The sequence below is a fragment of the Patagioenas fasciata genome, chromosome 1 (genome assembly GCF_037038585.1).
Source record: "Patagioenas fasciata isolate bPatFas1 chromosome 1, bPatFas1.hap1, whole genome shotgun sequence".
Taxonomy (NCBI): Eukaryota; Metazoa; Chordata; class Aves; order Columbiformes; family Columbidae; genus Patagioenas; species Patagioenas fasciata.
Window position 1 is genome coordinate 60,549,594 of NC_092520.1, and position 14,174 is coordinate 60,563,767.

The following is a 14,174-nucleotide window of genomic DNA, read 5'->3' on the forward strand; positions in this document are numbered from 1 at the left end:
ATAAATAACTAGTATACATTCTTGAGGAGAGTAGTGAGCTGTGTTATTTCTAAACAGATTTGAGAGAAATCAGAATATATCCCATAATATTTTAGTGTTTACCACAGTGACAGATGTTCCTACTCACGATCAGGCAGATTTGCAGCACAGGCTTTGAGTTACATCCAAGTTTGGGCCAGGAAGAATGCAAGGGGGTGAGTGTTGTTACCCCACCCTCTAGCCCACAGCTTCCTCAGGGAAAAAAAAGATCACGTTCTGGGTAAAAGAAAGAGACAAATCTTGTATAAGTAAATACATTCTTCATTTGTTGTGTTCATCTGCTTCATCATTCTTTTAGAATTTGAAATGCTGGCAAGCAAATTCTATCTTTCTTACCTTCTTCTAGGTAATAAGACTGTCTATAAATAAAAGCCTGTGAGAACTGTTATTACCCATGCTCAAATAAGCATTAAGGTATATCTTTAAATAGTTAGCTTTATAGGCATAGAGTGCTAAAACCAGTAATGGTTCAGATAGTACTATAGTTCAGAAAAGTTTCTGAACTTCAGCTGTGATAATAATCGTTGGGTGTTCTTTATCCACAGCAAGTATAAGGTAATTTTGAGTTAACACAGGGTTGAAGAAAGTCAGGCTACGTTAAACTGCTTTGGTTTTCTCTCAGACATAGAGTGTGCTCTTGAAAAGTTTACAGGCAGTAACTGAGCCTTGTTTTTGAGACCCGAGAATATAGCCAAGGACTCTGATTATAATATTGCATCTTGCAAAATAATTGCTATGGAATAAATTGTAGATAGAGGTAAGCTCTTCTTGGTATGGAAAACAAAAGTTCAAAAATGTGTTAACAGGATATTAGGCAACAAATATTAATTGTGTATATGAGTTACTTATTTAAAATGCCAAAGGGTGCCTAAATGCAAGGGTGCTATACACCTTATCAGATAATTAAACTTATGATCCATACGGAAATAACATGACATCACAGTGTAATTAGTTTACCAGTCAGTGAGTCAGAGTAGCAGATCCTATAATAATCCCTTACATAATTTCCATTGTAAGCAAAAGCCAGCAAACACGATCTGTTTTCTCTAAAGTGTGTGAACAGATCTTCTACAGTAAAAATGAATGCAATCACATGCACAGCATCTACTGACTCTGAGTAAGCATGACCATTCAGTTATTTTAGATGCTGCTTGTACATACAACAAGGCCCATTCCTGACTGAAATGGCACAGAATCTATAGGACTTGAAAGACTGCAAAAACAACTGTGTGCTTCAGCTAAGCAGAAGGCCAGTGGAGTGTCCAGAAAAGGGCTGGGAAGTTTGTGAAGTGTTGGAAGGGAAGCTGTATGACGAGTAGCTGAAGTCATTTGGTTTGTTCAGCCCGGAAAGGGGAGACTGAGGGGAGACCTCAATGTGGCTACAGCTTCCTCACAGTGGGAGGAGGAAGGGCAGGCACTGATCTCTTCTCTCTGGTGACCAATGATAGAACTGGGTGGAATGGCAGGAAGATGTGCCAGGGGAGGTTTAGGTTGGACATTAAGAAAAGGTTCTTCCCCCAGAGGGTGGTGGAGCACTGGAACAGGCTCCCCAGGGAGGTGTCACGGCCCCAAGCCTGACAGTGTTCAAGAAGAGACTGGACAACACCCTCAGACACATGGTGTGAACTGTGGGGTTGCCATTTGCAGGGACAGGAGTTGGACTCAGTGATCCTTGTGGGTCCCTTCCAATCCAGGACATCCTGTGATTCTATATTACAGTTCACTGTCACATACACGTTTATGTTCCTTCCTCTCAGTTTTGCTTCATCTCTCCCTTTCAGCTGATTAATTCATTTTTATCAAAACCAGACTCTTGGCTCCACCACACACTGGAAAAGAAACCACTTGTTTTACAGCTGCTGAGAAAGATTAAAAAGAGTATGAAATTAACAGTTTTTTTAGTGTCAATTACTAATGGACTCTTGCCTGAAGAAAACTATCCACTCTATTTCTGTTTCACATGGGATAATAAAACCCATAGTAAACCTGATCTCCTGAAGTTAGTTTGTCTTGGATTATAATTTGAATCTTTAATGAGTGAAGTAGCTGAAGGAAGTAACTATTGCCTATTATTCGCTTTGTATGCTGAGTACAGTTTCGAAAAGTTCTTCACCATATCATTATGTATACCAAAACACAAAAATTATAAATGGTGTTTCCATATGTTTCCATAATTATATTCAGTTTATCATCAAGCTTTTGAGTTATATACTCTCCTCAAAATGGGGTTTGCTAGAGCATATAAAAATAACTCATGAACTCAAGATGGAGACTTTGTTGTTGCTGGTGCACACCTTCATAAAAACAGTTTAATGAGTGTCTAATTTATTTGATTTTTAGCCAATTAAAAGGAGAAACACTCGCATGACTGAGTGCAATCACATTCCTCAGTTCCCACCCCAATACTGTTGTTCCTTCTGAGAAACCTACCTTGTACTTTGGGAATGGTGGATACAGTCAGAATGTCTCAGACATGTGGTTGTTTAGAAATAGTGATGAATATATGAGGGTTTTTTCCAACTAACTAGCTACTAAAGAAGGGAAAATATATATGCCAAACCACCACTGAATCATGTTGACTAGTAAATCCCTAACTCCAAGGCTCCCATCTTAGCCGGAAAGCAAAAAAGATTGGGAATCATTGCACAAAAGTACGTGTCAGGCTGCATATATTTTGGGATCATGAGCAAGAGAAAGCATGTGTGTGGGGTAGGAGTGAGGGAAATGAGAATAGATGGGGCTTTATGTTGCAAATCATGGTTTGGGGCTTAAAGCAGGTTCTAAAAGACACTGCTGCAGCCTGTTTCGTTTTGTTTTGTTTTTTCTCACACCACTAACCAAAATTTACAAGCCGAGAGCTCAAAGGAAAGGTGTTCCTCTGAGAGACATGGAGCACTTCTGGGTTCAGTGCCTGGCAGTGCTGTGTCCCGTCTGTGAGTTACTCAGTTTCTCTGGTCTTCCCTTCTTACAAGAATAGCAAGATTTTCTCTTTTGCTCATTGTTTGGTTTGTTTGTTTAAGAACAAGAATTAGCTATTTCAGCAGGCAATCAAGTGAAAAATATCCTCATTAGAAGTAGAATTGGATTCAAAACAAGCACAAGGAGGAGGAGGGGATACATATGTATGTGTGCTTGCTTTGTGTTCTTAAGATGACACATGATGAATCATTTGATTAATATGGTATTTGATGAATTATCCTTGCTGAGGTTTAGTGTCAAAGCCAAAGGTATACATGTGTTCAAAGATGGATACAATAAATTCATGAAGAGTAAAGTAAGCCAGCTCAAGAAGTGTCTAACTAATTAATTACTGGAAGATGACTAGGTATTTCTGGGGGAAGATCACACTATATGCAGTCTTCTTGGTTTTTTTATCATTTCTCTGAATTTCTTCTATTACTGGATTAAATGAACTTTTGTTCATTTGCAATAGTACACTTCCTTCCAGTCTTTAGTTTGAGCTTATAAGTGCTGCCTAAATTGCACGTATATGTATATGTATATGTATATGTATATGTATATGTATATGTATATGTATATGTATATGTATATGTATATGTATATGTATGTGTGTATGTGTATGTGTATGTGTATATGTGTATGTGTATGTGTATGTGTATATGTATATACGTCTGCATGTATGTAAGATGTATATCCTTTATAAACCTGCATCACTTTGAAGTGAAAGTCGCTGCCATATTACCAATATTGTGCTGTATTATCATTACCTTCATTTCTTTATGAGCTGGAGTGGGTTCTGTATGAGACTCAACTATATGTGACAAACATTCTTCTACAGAATTTGTCAGTGGTAAAGAAGAAGAACAAAGGGAAATGGAAGTGTGTGGTACCAGGAGGACATCACCAGCCACAAGGAGAGCAGAGTTGTGCTGGTTTTCCTATGCAACATGCACTTAAGTTGGCAGTCAAGGGCCTTAAGAAGCCACATCTTAAAAGGCCCCAGGAGGCCCACCAGAAGATGGATGCCAACACATTATGGATGCTAGCATGCAATGCAACAAAAACAGATTTTTGCCTTGAAATTGGTGTTGTTCAAAGGCCATTAAAATAGCAAGGCATTGTTTCCTAACAGTATTACCCAGACGAACTTCTCCCACAGCCACTCTCTCTGCTCCCCCAGTCGCCTCTGCACGTATGGATGGATGCTGTCTTCATTTCACATTTCTCATCAGAGAGGGTGAGGAGGCCATGTGTGACATCTCTGACTTGTGATTTGTAGTGCTAACATCATCTGCAGGCTTACGCAGATACAGAAATGCACATTCCATGGCAAAAGGCTAAAAAGCTAAAATTATGTGAGATTCACAGGTTTTTTTATTTTTTTTTTTAATTGATGTCTTTCCTGGGAATGAGCTAGGTATGCAGGTATGCTGAGACACCAAAAGAGTTGCCATTATGGTCTGGATACTGAAGTGCAGAATGCCATGCAGTTGGAATCACAAAAGAAGCAACAATCCTCTGTGACTGCATTAGGATTTGCATTGAATCCCCTCTCCTGTGTAAACCCAGCGCTGCAATTTCTGCAGGAGGTAATGAGCCCTGTTTCTCTATTAATAGCTCATAAAATGACCTACACCCACACAAGTGTGCATACATGTGTGTACACAAACATCACTAGTGTAAAAGCAATAAAAGGAAATTCTGAACTGCCACAGTTGAGCCTCATAATGTTATTTGTTTGCCTGTTACAGACTTTTCTATGTATTCCTTTTAAATTGATCAAATAGTTATTGTTTGCCTTTAATCATAATAATTTATGAAACCTATTTTTAAAGTTAGAAAATTCAGTTTAGCTTTTTATTTAAGAAAATGACGTTTAGATATGTTTTAGGAAAAAAGTGTTTCCTATATGGCCCGCTTTTCTTATTCAGAGTTTAAAAAAAAAAAAAAAAACCTTTAGTACCATTTAAGCTTTTTAATAGGAAAAAGGTAATTTATTGCCATGAGCAAAACCCTTAAAACATCCTAATAAGTCAGTTGGTAACATCAAGGACTCTCAGGAGAGATGAAAAGACAGCAGAAGCTCTTTCCTTCATTCCCGTTCTACGCGTCCTTGCCTCCCCTTCCTCCTTCTTCCAACAGCTGCCAACAAATGCTAAGTATTGCTGTCCCTACAACAAAAGTTTTCTGATTTCCAAAATATTAGTTTATCTCTGTCAGTTTGTGTATCTGCTGTAATGTTGCCATTTAGCTTGCTAAATGAACTCTGTATCCCGAACATACCTGGAAGTGCCTAAACTTTGCTCACTGTTCTGACTGAGAATGTTCCATTTCTTCATTCCTTTTGCTTGAAGCTGTCAGAGGAGGAACTTAACTCTGCCACTAAACAAAGACCCTTTGATATTTTTTCTAAGCTGCTGTTGAATGATTTTTGCACATTTACCATTAAGCAAACCTACAGGAACTGTATCAGCGTTGTAAAGCTTCATGGATATGACACAGTGTAATGACAGGGGAGGAAAAATTGTCAACTACAAGAATACAACTATTTTATCACCCTTTCAGTCACCTGCATGTTGATTGTAAACAACACACAAAACCCAAGCTATTTCAGAGTATTTCTATTTCTTCTTCATTCTATTATTTCTGGTCAAGCTCTTTTCCACAAATTCATCACATTTTGTTAGAAATTGTTGGGAAAAAAAAAATATATAAATATTCAGTGAATATGTCATTCATAAGGAAAAAAAATTACCCTTTTTTATGTCATGATAATAAATCAAGAAAAGGGTTTGTTATGCAAATAATGTTTCTCTTCTTTTATGGCTACCAGAAAGTTGCAGTTGGAGGTGTGTGGAGGGAAAAAAACCTAAAGTAACTTAGCTCCATCAAAGTTTAGTTAATTATGTGTTATGTTCTCAACATCTAAAGATAAACAGTCCAAAGATAAACTATATTAAAACATGTTAACCGAACGTATCAATGGTGCTTGGAAGTAGAGCTACTCTGGTAACAGTAAAATCTCTTCCAAGTAGTTTCAGTGGCACTTTTTTTTTTCCTTTTTCCTCAAAGCTTCCCATTCCTTACTTCCAATGCTTGAAATATAATAGAGAAAAGGCCTGGTTTGATAAAAAATTGTCAGAAAGTTTTTGTTTGTTTGTTTTTGTTACACTGAACTAATTGCTACCTGAAAATAATTATTCAACTTTAAAATGAATTTATGTTAATAAAGAATTACTTTTATTTTTCAGCTGGCCCTGGATTACTTTTTCAGTATTCCAAATCTTTATTCAATTTCAAACATTCTACTTTTACACCTCCATAATTACTATAATGCTTTTATTACCATAGTGGTTATCAGTGACCTACTTCATAAGTTAGGATGACATGGACACTTACTTTTAAATCAGTCTTCATGACTAGTCTAGGTATGAGACTCCCAGACTGAAGTATTATGAATCCTATCCTAGATCATTTGAATTTCTCTTTGTAAATTCAATCTTTTCACTATATAAGTTTAATTATCCTAAGCACTTCCTGCTCTTTATTTTGAGCCAGATTAAACCTGTTTTGTAGTTATGTAGGTCACTTTCCAGTTGAAACAAAGGTATATCTCAGATTGATACTATTCCTGAAGCATTGACTCATTGACTAATTCTTTTCCAGAAAACTAGTCTTTTCTACCGGTATACTTTGTAGACTGGAAAGCTGTAAGTCCAGTCAACAAATTAAGAACACCATTATTTTGCATTGACTTGTAATGCAGACAGGTACTGTGATGCTTAAGAAATGCTTAAGAAAAAAACTCATACAGCAAATACAATTTGAAACATTCTAAAAAAGAAATCCTAGTTCATGCCTAACATTTCAGTCCTGTACTGAGAGCGATTACTATTAACAGCTTCATTTTTCATAAAATGGAGGTAATTACCTCCTCGCTTGACGTCGTAGAACTGAGAAGCATAGTCAGTATTCTCTATTTTATATTCAGGTGACATCTGAGACGAAACTTAAGCATCAAAATATAACTTAAGCAGAAATTAAATGTCTAAATTTTGCAGTTAAAAAAAGTTACAAAAAACTGAACAAAGCAAAGCCTGCATCTCCGGTATCACTCAAGCTTCTGAATTTTCTAACAAAACCTTTGGGTAGGACATTGACACTGTGCTAACTGATCCCCTCTGCCTACAACCCACATGAACACCAGCCTCCTGCCAACAGCCGGGAAGAAGTTTCATCACACCCCTGGTCATTCTTCCTAGTCTGCTTACCAATTTACAGATGAGACAGCATGCTTGCTGGAGGTGAAATTCCCTTTCTTGATCATAAAGAGAATTTAAGACATTCGTTTCAGGGACCTTAAGAGTGGAGTCAGTCTGGAGCAACTAGGTCAAAACATAATGAACAGTCTCCTGAAAAGAAGGGAATTGGAGATGTTTTATAGATGTACACAAGATAAGACTACAGGGGTTATTTTGCTGAAACAGAATGTAAGAAATTTATTGACAATTAAACAAAATGTTTAAGTAATGAAACAAAACAAAACAATCTCGATTTTCCTAGAAAATGATAAGTTATTTATGGCAAATTTTAGCAAATGCTGTTCATCTGTGTTTGCCTTGCCAAAGATTTATGCTTACTAGCTTTATGTTTATTAATGGAGAGGATAATCTATTTCAAAAGAGTAAGAAAACACAAGCCCTCATGCAAAAATATTAATCTTCACCTTGTCTTTGTGATGAGAGACTGTTTTCTTTCATTTATTTTCACCTTTAGAAGTCTGTGCAAGTCTTCTCTTGCTTAGAGTCCTGAATTCATTATTTTCTACTTCCTTCTTGCTCCTTACTCACTTCCCAGACCTCTTCCTGAATGTTGGCTTTGAACTATTCTTTTCTGGTGTTTTGAGATTTTATTGCTACCAATTTACCTTACAGTGAAATTCTGGATCCCCAGAAGTCAGTAGCAAATTTCACATCAATTTCAACAGGGATTTTATCCTGGCTCCTGGCAGTTTCTGTCTTTTCATCTGCCAAGTAATATCCCAGCTTTCATTCAAAACTCTTTTCAAAAATGTAGCTCATAGATTTGAATCTTTTGCACGTGCACACACACACACACACAAAACGCACAAAACACTAAAAAATACCACACCACCCTTTCAGCTCCCCTAACATCACAGCCAAAATGGGGCAGCACTGAAAGAGTAAAATCTATGTAAGTAATACAGATAGCTGGGGAAACAAACCATAATTCCTGTGATTCCTGTGTCTTTGTTGTTGGCTCCATTTGTTGTCTTCAAGAAATCGTTCAATCCTTCAGTGCCCCACTTTCCTCCTCTATAATACAATAATTATCTTCCTCATTAAGAAGTCTTGACAGTTGATCCTGTGAAAATAAACATTTTTTGACTAGTATTGTTGTAACAGGCCACCAGGTACCCAAGGAATCTGATAATTCCGTGTTAGGGGTGGCCCTAGATCGCATCAGGACTGAGATAAACAAGGACTTAGCCTGAAACACTGTGACCATTTTTTTCCATGGTTGACCCCAAATCTACTTCTTTGTTCTTTTTCACAACTATGCAAGAAAAAATGTATACTTATATTCTTACCAAAGACAATGAATACATTAATTATAATGTCACCAAAATAGTGAGGATAAATCACATCATTCAAAAATATATGTATATGTAATATCAAATTAAGACCTGGAAAATTAATTTTTTAATAAAACCCTTTTAGTCTCTTTCTTTTTTATCAATGTGATACAAATTATGGCAATGGATTAAAATCTTTATATCTCTAATGAGTAGTGACCTGCAGTGCAATTTAGTAGTACTTGGTTATTAGTTATCAGCAGTTTTGCTTCTCCTTCAAAGCAAAGTTATCAAAACATACATAGATCTAGAAAGTTGTCAGGTCCTGAGTATCAGTCTTGGTCCCATGACTTGCTAGTTAATTTACATACATCTTGGCAAAAGAAATCTGATGAGAAATTAAATAAATGATTATGCTCTCATAATATATAAATCAATTCCATTCTTTATTAGAAGTCTTTTACAAAGAGTATTAGATAATTAAGCTGTTATATAGTAACTCATGCATATCAAATATCTCAGCCAAGAAGGTTAATTGAAGCTCCCTCTTCATCATTGTAAATGTCTTCAAACTGCTTTGACTGGGTCAAGTTGAAACAAAATAGGTAGACTCTAATAAATGCTCTGAACAAATTAATGACAGAAAAAAACTAAAGGGAATTATATACGTCTTTGCATATTTCTGAGTTTTAAAATAATATTACACTATTAAATATTTTTTTTCTTTATTTGATTTCTAACATCAAGTAGTGCATCCTTACAAAAATGTAAAAACAAAACAAAACAATACTAAACAAAACACACTTTGTCTCTACAGCTACCATTACTTAGTTCACACTAGTCGCTAAACACTGAACTTTGTACATACACCATTTTCTTCTCTGGCAATAATTAAGATAGATACAGTTTCATCAGTATTTATTATTTTATTATGTTTGTCTCACCTATTGGGTAAATGCATGCATAAGTTGGGTACAACTTAAAAATCAGGCCAGTGGAGACAGATCTTGGTGTTCATACAAGCTACAATCTCAGGAGTCAGTAACTTCAAGTTACAAAACTGTGGTAATAGAAACTGAAGGCAAGACTTCTAATTAACGTTACTGTTACTGCATGTTAACAACTCACAAGCATTGACTTTACAACATCCACTGGATATACACCCTCCATCTTACTTGCATTTTCCTTTTACTTATATTGTGGTGTGTAGAAAACAAGGAATGATTTTACAGTTTTGACTTGGAGAAGGTGAGGTTGTGGTGTTGTTTTTTTAGTTTTATTTAATTTGAATTATTGTCTTGCAATCTGCTAATTTAAAATACACATGTCCTACAGAAATCGCTCCCATTAACTTCAGGTCTTCCCTAATTAAGTTGCTTTATTTCACAGGTTCCCAGCCCTCCCCCTAGAAAAACTGCTCTTTATTCTTTTTAGCATAATGGTATAAAAGAATCCCTAACTACTGAACCATGATACAGTCTTTCACTACAACCAATGTCTGAGGGAGAAAGCTCTAAATAATTATCAAAGTATAATGAACATTGCTACTAAATGCTAACTAAATGCCTCATTGGAAAATTTGAAAGGCATTAATTCAGACAACAGTTTCTCTTTATTTCCTATATTTCCTGGTTCTGATTCTTCCTTTTTTATTTATTAGTAATTTGCATGAAAGAAGCATCTTTGTTTCTTCAATGTTCATTTCCTTTTTCTCGTTTAGGGTATCATTCTGCTTCAGTGAAAACAACGGTAATTTTACTGGTTGACTTCAGGAAAGTAGGTCTGATAACGAGAAATTCTGGCTGTCTCCAGGCCCCGTTGATGTCATCCACCAGGTAGCAGCCCTCAAAATCCCTTCCGATCAGAATCCCTGAAGCACAACTTCTTTTGTGTGACTTAATGATTTGCCATTGCAGGAATGCTGATTACTTCATCAGGGATTACGACTTTATGCAAAGACTAAACAGCAAACGGCAGGAGTAGGTGGATTTCTAAGTCCACCCCTTCCACAAGCCTCTCTTTCCATGCAAATAACCCTGATTATACCAAATTGCAAGAGAAAGAAGGAAATGAACGTCACAGAAAAGCAGGGTACCAAGAAGTAGTTTCCATGCACTACTGGTAGACCAAAACTTGACCCAGCAGAAATTGTCTATTCATCATTAACTGCTCCAGAATAGCCTGGAAAATGTGGACCATCACATCTTCCTGGCACATCTTCCTTTTTGTATTAGAATACCAGAGGGAAAAGATCCTAATTGTCAGTGAAAGCATTCTGACACTGTATTACAGTGTTTTATGCAAATGTATTTCTGTCATGTCATAGACAGCTTATATTTACAAAACAGTCATTTCTAAGAGGATTTTTTGCCAGGTTTGTCTGTGTGGATGTGATTTGTTCATTGATAGGGCTTCAAACTTTGTGCACATGTGCTTGTCTGTAAATTAATCTGTCAGGACCAGAAAGCCGAATTTTGATTGGACAGTCCTGTCAAAGTCTGTCTGAGTGATGGTTGTGCTTTTCATCACTGTAATCTGTAATCCCCATTTTCATTGGCCTGGTCTAATTCATTGTCACACACAAGAAATCCTCTCTTTCCTGGGCACATCCAGCAAAGAAAGTTTCTCCTCGAGCCATTTACATTCTGCTACACTTGATATATAAGCTGATCCTCACAATTATCCAGTCAGAATCTTCCTTAGAAACACCTGTATTCTGTAGTATAACTCAGAATTTACTGCTTGCCAGAGAAGCATATGACCTACTATACTGTGTCAATCATGACCTAAAACCTTTTACTTAGAGCCTTCAGGCTGTTTTTTCACACTGTTAGAGAAAGTCTGACATCTCATAAAATTTAGAAATGAATTTTCACTGCAAGGAGGAGAAGAGACTGAAAATATCACTAATTAAGCAAAATATAATACACTGCGTGTCAGGTCTAGACATGAATGAAGGTATTTACAGAATGTTTTAGGGAAAACAACGTGCTAGCAACAGGTAAGAGTTACTTTTTCTTAATTCTTTCTAATACAAATATCCCCTCTGCTTTTTCCTCATTTAAAGCTTCAAATCTTATATCAGAAGTACAGATGTTATTAGATATGAAGTCTTTTAAAACAAAACTCTTTCTTTTCTAATTTCTAATCAGAAAAACTCTTACAAACTACTAAAAGTAACTGAAAAGAACATCAAAACATCTGATGCTCCTAGACGGCACTTAGTGCCACCTCTGCATGAGAATGGTGAGTTACTAATAAATTGCATTCAATTTGTTAACTCCAAGATACCAAATGGCCACAAAACTCTTTGGGCAAATCTTATTTTGTTATTACCTTAAAGTGAATGTCTATGGTACCTTTAAAAGTGAGTAGTAGCTTGCAGACCCTCAATTACCTTATAAAAAAAAAGGGGGGGACAAAAATAAAATATTCAAGAAGCGTCTTTCTCAGGGAAACATTTGCATTACTTGAACACTGCAGTTTCATCATTCATCATGCTATCTCCTTCCCACACTTCCCGAAAAAAATGTGCTGGACTCCACTCCTTGAAGCAGGGTTGAACAATCGGTGAAGTGATGACCACATCTTCCTGCCTGACAGGAAGATCCCACCACAATTCGGGGAATTTCGAAATTATGAAATAGAGGGTGAAACAGATATAAATAATGCACAGATGTTGATGTAAATTATTTTAGATTTAAGCAATATGATCTCTAAATTTGGAGAGCAGAGTATAGAACAAGTAAATCCATCTCAGTGTCATTACCTTGCTCCTGCTCCTTCATGTGATATTCTTTAATTGTAGTATTTATACTGTGATGTTGTGTCTGCAGTGTTTTGTCGTGTACACCCTCCAGGTGAACACTGGCCATGTGACTGAGGAGTTTTTCCTGGATAATAAGCTGTATTTCTACAACTGGGTACTCAAATCACGACAGATTGCACGGTTAAAAATAAAACTGCAGAGCTGATATTCCTGCGATTAATTCAATCAGGTTATTTGTTAGTGATACATGGACAAATACATGGGCAAAAAAGTCACCTCCAGCCTGTCATAAATTCAATGCAAGTGAGTTCTCCAGACATCTGCTTAAAAATATTAACATTAACACAAAATAATATGAACAAATTTTACATGCAAAATGAGTACCTTAAAAATTTAATTAAATATTTTGATAAGAGTTGTCTAAAATTCTGATTTCCAACAAAAGCCATCAAACAAGCTAATGACTTAATTTTAAATAATATTTATAACTAGAAGCTGAAGTAAGTCTATTCTAGTTTGTCACAATAAACTTGAGTATTTCTGTTTCCATGTTCTTCTCAACAGTGATGTAAAACCATATGTTAGGAAGAGAAAGTGTATAATACACTGTCTGTGCATTTCCTAAGAAAAGGAAAAATGGGTGAAGAAATTTCCAGAAAGGGACTTCAAATCATTCCTCCCAACCACCTCACATATTGCTGCAGAATGCTTTTCTGGCAGGATGAAAACCCCCCTTTCTGCCCCTCCTTCCTTCATCGTGGAAGGAGTAGGCACATCTCCCTCTCTCTGCTGTTGAGGCTAACAGCTTCTTTTGTTTGGCCCCAGAGCACCCCGGCCAGGGTTGTTAGGAGTGCTGAGGCACCAGTGAGCCGCTGGGCACCTGCGGCCAGTGTGGGGGATGTTTGGAGGCTTCAGGGGCACCCCACAGCCAGGGTGGGGGTGCAGAGAAGCTTCTGGAATGCCTACAGTCAGATCTGATCAGCCAATATAAAAAACGGGACCCTCGTCGAGACTCCACCCAATTGTCGCAGGTCTCTCAGAGCACGAGCGAGATGCTGCCGCCGAGAACCCCCTCCGCAGGATGGAGACTCCGCTTGCCTTGCCACCACGGGTGTGAGTAAAACTTCTCCTCGCAGGACTGAGAGTGTATTTGCTTTCCATGCACACATGCATGTGTAACTTTCCGTGCTCAATATACGCACATGTAGAATTAATCCTCGCATAATCACAATATCACAGTATCACAGTATGTTTGGGATTGGAAGGGACCTCAAAAGATCATCTAGTCCAAACCCCCTGCTGGAGCAGGAACGCCTAGGTGAAGTCGCACAGGAATGTGTCCAGGCAGGCTTTGAATGTCTCCAGGAAAGGAGACTCCACAGCCTCCCTGGGCAGCCTGTTCCAGTGCTCTGACACCCTCACTGAGAAGAAGTTTTTTCTCAAATTTAAGTGGAACCTCTTGTGTTCCAGCTTGATCCCATTGCTCCTTGTCCTATCATTGTTTGCCACTGAGAAGAGCCTGGCTCCATTCTCATGGCACTCACCCTTTATATATTTATAAACATGAATAAGGTCACCCCTCAGTCTCGTCTTCTCCAAACTAAAGAGACCCAGCTCCCTCAACCTTTCTTCATAAGGGAGGTGCTCCACTCCCTTAATCATCTTTGTTGCCCTACGCGGGTGTGTTTTCCTCCCCTGCTTCCACATAAGCACGTGTAATTTTCCGTGCACATTTGCACGCATACTTTTCGTGCTCAATACAAGCACGTGTATAAATTATTTCCTCGCACAATCATGAGTGTATTTTCC

The 14,174-nt window shown here is 37.4% G+C and overlaps 1 long non-coding RNA gene across 1 annotated transcript in view; it reads right to left on the reverse strand.

The window, feature by feature from the left end:
* Positions 1–7,201: 7,201 nt before the first annotated feature.
* The window catches only part of LOC139826990 (uncharacterized), a 57,307-nt gene continuing 50,334 nt past the window's right edge, over positions 7,202–14,174 (reverse strand). The window contains exons 3-4 of the long non-coding RNA XR_011737159.1: positions 8,246–8,385; positions 7,202–7,412 (exon numbers count right to left, since the gene is read on the reverse strand). This is a non-coding gene — a long non-coding RNA (uncharacterized lncRNA). The remainder of the gene's footprint in view (positions 7,413–8,245; positions 8,386–14,174) is intronic.